This window comes from Harpegnathos saltator, unplaced genomic scaffold, assembly GCF_003227715.2.
Source record: "Harpegnathos saltator strain DR-91 unplaced genomic scaffold, Hsal_v8.6 scaffold224, whole genome shotgun sequence".
In the NCBI taxonomy this organism is placed as follows: domain Eukaryota; kingdom Metazoa; phylum Arthropoda; class Insecta; order Hymenoptera; family Formicidae; genus Harpegnathos; species Harpegnathos saltator.
The window spans coordinates 927613-933612 of NW_020230011.1; positions in this window are offsets into that span (position 1 = coordinate 927613).

Genomic DNA, 6000 nt, shown 5'->3' on the forward strand with positions numbered 1-6000 from the left:
TATTGTACCCGAGTGAAAAGTTATTCATTCTTGGGAGAAGGCATCGGCACTGTGCATCGTAGAGAAACGTCTTGCTTTGCGAGCGTCGACGGAATTATCGTCTGCAATTATAGACGAGCGTGCTTCTTTTTCTTTTTTCCTGGCTTTAGTAGGAACAAACAGATAGCGATCTAACAGAAAGAGTCATTGATGCAAATGTAACCATAATTGCACGCTACATAGAGGAATTTCACGGATTAATAACTAGAAATAATTCTGCGAACTGCATGACTGCACACATACGGAACGCGTTGAGAGATAGAACAAATACGAATACACAGTGACCTGAGTTTAATCGATTCGTTTTTTCGCATAATCGAATCTCGATATACAAACCGACGTACGAACCTATAATTAAAATGCGCAATTCGAAGTGTTATCATACGGGCTGTGCGCCTTCATTTGTTGCGACAAATTTTCCGGGAAATTCGGGAGGTTCTCGCAAGGGTGCGGAGTCGCAAAGGCTGCGCGTATATTTACGCGAAATGACCGCGACTTTCGACGGAAACTGCAAAGTAGCGTTCCGCACGTGCTTTTCGCTCCGGCATGCGGGCGGCATGAGAAAATTAATGTTCATATATATAAAAACAAAAACAACTCGTCGTACGACGTCAACAGTCAAACGCAGCTTTTCCTCCGGACATACACGTTGTTTGCGTTGTGACGGGTTATTACTGTATTTCCAAACATTACCCCCCCTCCCTCTCTCACTCTCTCTCTCTCTCTCTCTCTCTCTCTCTCTCTCTCTCTCTCTCGTCTCGCGTTCCCTCCGCATCCGCGCGTCTGTTTTTTCTTCTACCGTGCGACGTCGTATAAACATAGAATATCAAGAACAATATGAATGTTGTGGCGCACGACTGAGCGTCAACCGAAGGATATATTCAACCATCGCGTTGTTGTCTTTTGGACCATTCAACAAGAACGTAACTATCTCAGTGGACGAGTATGCAGGACGAAATATGCAGGCAAGTTCGTCTTTCGATCTTTTCCTTGTCGCGGAGATCTCGATCGATGACTGTCACACGATTGTCAACGGGTATTCTTGTTCGCAGACACGTATGGAACGTAAATAAATGTTTGGGAAGCCCTGTGCAAGTTTCGAGTATATTAAAATAAACACCTTTACTATTAGCGTACTGGCGGTAGCTCGCTCGACCGACCGGTACTGTGCGTGTCTGATTCACGTCGATCCGCGAGTTTTACTGGATAGACGTTAATTTCCTGCGAGAACGGGAAAAAGGGGAGCGACGGGAGAGGGAAGGAGAGGGAAGAGACGCACGGGGGAAAATATCCGACTTTCCTTCATTCGTCGGGCGTACCGCCGATAATGATACCTTCACGCTTATCGTCGCATTTATAGTTACGTCACTCGCGCGAGTGACTTCGATCTAATAATAAATAGAATTCAATCTAAGCGTAGGGGGTTACCCCGCAGCGCGGAAAATTCAGTCCGGTTCGAGAAGCAGTCGATTTCAGTCTCCAATTCCGATTCGCGATTCCGATTCACTTGGCGTACATCTGAGAAACGCTGCTACTCCTTGTCAGAGCTGAATTGCCGTCCCCTCTAAGTCGCAGTCGTTATTTGCACACGATATTCTTTAAAACGCAAACGAGGGCGCAATTTTCTTCCGTCAGGCAGCTTCGAGAGCGGAGAGCGACACGACTGGAATGAATTCCTCGTTAAATTACAACGTTAACTGTGCGAACATTCTGAAGCTCGGTGGAGGAGAATCGATGCGGAACCTGTTTCGGACCTGAGCTATCAAACGACACGATTGTCAGAGCGGATTCGCTGCAAAGGTAGCGGCGGCGCTGGCAGGCTGCTGGCTGGGCTGCTCGAAGAGCATGAAATTGAAACGAACGTGTCAGCTGCAAGTGGCACTTCTCACCTGACACTTCAGACATGCTACCAGAGCTTAGACGCCGACATAAAGAGCCGGTGTACAATGCTCTAATACTTGCTGTATTAGTCTCACAGGAGCCGCTCGTTTGTTCGAAAAGTGCAGTAAGGAAAAGAGGGCACACGCGCCAGGCAAAGTTCCAAAGTTCATTGTTTAGATGATCTATTTAAATCGCGACGGAATTCAGGTCAAAGTTCCGCTCGCGAGAAAAACAAAACCGCGGTCCGATACGACCGGCAAACGAAAAAAGAAAAGAGGCGATCCTTGAGAAAACAGATCGATCCCACATAAGTCTCGCAAATATTCCTCCACGAGAGAATTTTCCTCCCTCTCATGTCGAGGCTTTTTCTCTTACTGTATGTGCGATAACAGAAAGAGGATATCTGCTCGACAGTAACCACTTTCAGTCTCAAAGAAACGCAGCTATAATGATCTTTTCTCCTTTGCTGCCTTTGCGCTCTCGTGCGATAAAAAATAATAATTGTTGAGACATTAGCGACACAGAGAGAGAGAGAGAGAGAGAGAGAGAGAGAGAGAGAGAGAGAGAGGGAGAGTGAAGAGAAGTATCCAAATAAAAAGTACAGAACCGAAAAGAACAGATGTCTCGTGTAATTTCTATGCCAGTTATATGAAAATTACGTAGTGCAATTTTCTGCATTTTTTCGCTAAAGCGGCGTCAAAGCCGCAGCCAGATTACCCGGGCGTTTTCCTCGGTGGTTTAAAATTGTGACAGCTATCTCGGTGCTCCTTTTTTTGCCCTTTTCTTCGTCCCTCTCCGCTCTCCTCTGCTCCCCCTCATCCTCTCTCTCCCTCTCTCTCTCTCTCTACCCGTTTCCTCGTATCACCGTGTCCTCGCGCATCCTCTTGACATAGACTCGGATTACCGCAATCGTTCTCCGCGGTAATGAGGAATAATTGCGGGAAATCGGAGCCGCGTCGAAAGGAGAGAACTCGCCTCGCCTAGTGGAGAGATCCCTCCACTCCTCGCAGGGCTTATAAAAGCGGATTTTCCGCATTAAGTCGTTACCCGCGTCATTACGCAAAGTGTCACGCGTGACGCTCGCTGCGTTAGCTCTGCCCCGCAATTTCGTTTTATCGAATTAGCACGGAGCGAGTCGCGAGGAGTCGCGCGTCCTCGCGACGAGGCACAGACACGCGCGAATACGTTCAAGAGTAGAATTTGCAGCTTATACGAATGCAGGATGTGCCGAATTTCCGTCGCGTCATCTTCGATCAGTTTCCGAATTATTCGCCGTAGACTTCGTCATTATTTCGCTGCGACGGATGAGAGAGGGAATTGGACGGGAATATGGTGTAATTTTTAATTTGCACACCAATCAGTGTAAATGGAGGCAAATGTGAGCCCGAGTACAAACAGTAACCGGAGAGCTTTCGCCGTGAAGAGGAGCCCCCCCACAAGGGTAGAAGCGTTCCGCTATTTATAGCGCTGCAAAAGATGCGGTATTAAAACGCGAAAACGCAGCTTTTCGTGCTCGCTGGCCATATCGACTTCCATTTCCACTAATTTGCGTCCCCTTTGAGGGCCAGCCGAAATTTTCTCTTGTTTGTGTTTTGTTTGTTGCTTCCCACAACGTATAACAATGACCCCGTGAAACGCGATATATTTGGATAACAAAGACGAAGCTTACTCGTGGCGCACCTCGACGCGGATTATATTGCGGAGCTTCGGGACCGTTAGACCGAAAGAAAGTTTATGGATTCGCGTCATAATAACAAGATAACACGATAACAATATCGCGTACAATGTCCGTTACATCACAAGCGACACGGCGGAGAGGGGACACGAAGGGAGACATCAAGGGGGTTTGCTTTTACGTCGTCAACAATAGAGACGTTACTGCATACCTCCTGTCCCGTGCTCTAAGAAACGTCGAGCCCGGATTTATACGCGCGGCCGAGTCCATAGAAAAGCGCGTTGCGCGCGAAGCTCTCATTACTTCCTCTAATTACACCAATTTTCCGCGGGATCCGGCACGACGAGCCGCACGTCGCGCGAAATGATGTCGCGCGTTACGACGGGAAGGGGGCGCCTCCCAATTAGCCCATGACCGCGAAAAGCTCAGGTGGCTTCGTTATTACTCCGTTCACCTGCGGGATCACGGACGACGGAGACGATCCCGGCGGCGGTCCACCTGACCGGCCGCCATGCCAGTTCTCGACGGACTTTACGCCGCGGCGAGGGCCCGGAAACACGTAATGGATTTTCGCCAGGGGAGCCGGCCAGCGCGGCGGTCGTTCGTTTCGTTACAATGTCCGACGTAAGCAACAAAAGGAGGACACCACCACGACGAGGCGAAGCGGCGCGACGCGGCGGCACCCCCCCCCCCCGCCCGGCCGACCTGGCAACTCAAGCGACATCACCGGCCGTGATTTAGTCCCCGCAGCACTAAGGGCTATTCGAGGAGCTCTAATTCCCAGTTGCGACATTGCGGCGACTCTCTCTCTAGCCAAGGCACTTGCCGCGGGAAATCGCGCTGAAAGACACCGCGCGCGCCGCGATTCCGGCGAAACTGGCCGTGGAACGCGCGCCCAGTGTCCTGTACACTCTCTCTCCTCCAACGTCACAGCTCGCTCAACTTTATTACGACGTAAGCGGGAATACAAGGTGAGTCGCGGACGAGATGAAATCCGCCGTTACACGCAATCTCACTATAGGTAGCTACGCCCACGCTCTGCGCCAAACGAGCCGCTCGTCACGCCGCAGTCGCGTAATCGTCTCATTGGCCGGCCGAGCGTGACCCGATGCTGTTAACCCGCCGAAATTGAATCGTTATGAGGTAATACGAGAGAGACCTTCCCCTTGGCGGTAATATCGCCTTACCCCGTGGTAAGGCGAACGAATGGGAACGACCACGACGATGACGACGACGACGCGGATGGCGGCGGCTAGAGTACAGCGTGCACAACGGCCTCGTAAAAATTCCGGCACGTGGCCGGCGAGGCCTACGAGTACCGTCAATCACGTCGACTTTTTGCGGGCGGAAAGTAGAGAGCCTGGGTAATCCGCGCCACGTAAACGTCAATAAATCACTGGCCCGTTTCGCGCGCGCGCGCGCGCGCACGCACGCCGTGCTATGCTGTGTGTGTGTGTGTGTGTTGTTCCGCAACGTTCTCGGCGATTTCGACCGAGATTTCGGATGCTCGCCGGCATCGTCGTCGAGATAAAACCCTCCCCCCTCTCTTCTCAAGAGTCAGGAAGAGAGCCGTGAGTCTTCGCCTTTCTCGTCTTCCGCCCATGCAAATGCGTTGGTGGCTACGAGCTTTAAGCGGCTGCAGGAAACGCGCGATTCTCTGTTGTGTGAAACGCGATAGCGTGTCGTAACCGTCTCTGTTCTTATCTCGTCGCACGTTACGGCGGAAGTTAATTGCACGGGAGATCCTTCGAAAGACAGACAGAGAGGCAGAGAGACAGAGAGACAGAGAGAGAGAGACGTGATCATGTACACGTATATACGATGCAGACGAAAGTCGGCAAAGCGAAGATCGAAGAGGAATGGAAGCGGACGGGGATGAATACTGGCGAGCGTAATATAAAGCTTACAGGGTGCAGCTTTTTCATTAAGCTCCATAACTGCTATTCATTTTCATAATGGGACGTCGAGCGCTTTGAGCTTATTAAGTTGAATTTATCTCCCTCAAAGTCCGATGTGTCTCTCTCGTTTAATATTGACAAATGCGAGAGCTCTTTAAAATTGAAAACGCCGCTTGGCGCGCTCCGTGTCTTCCACTCTCTCGCCTCTCCCCTCTTCTCTTCGCTTCGTCGGCGTTTCACTTAGTATTTGTTCTCGCGCCGGCTAAAGACAGCAGAGCGCCAAACACGAGTAGAGAGAGTGTTTTGAAAAATAGAAACGAATTGTGCGTCATACCATTTCGGCGCGTAAATAACAGAGAGAATGGCGCGGCGCGCGGCAGCACGGTAAGACCTTACGACTTCATGACGCTTGTAATTTTACGACTCCATGGCTGACTCGTTTCAAACTATCGGAAAGTTTACAGCAATGAACAATTTCCTCTCACGCTTCACTCTTTCTCTTTTCCC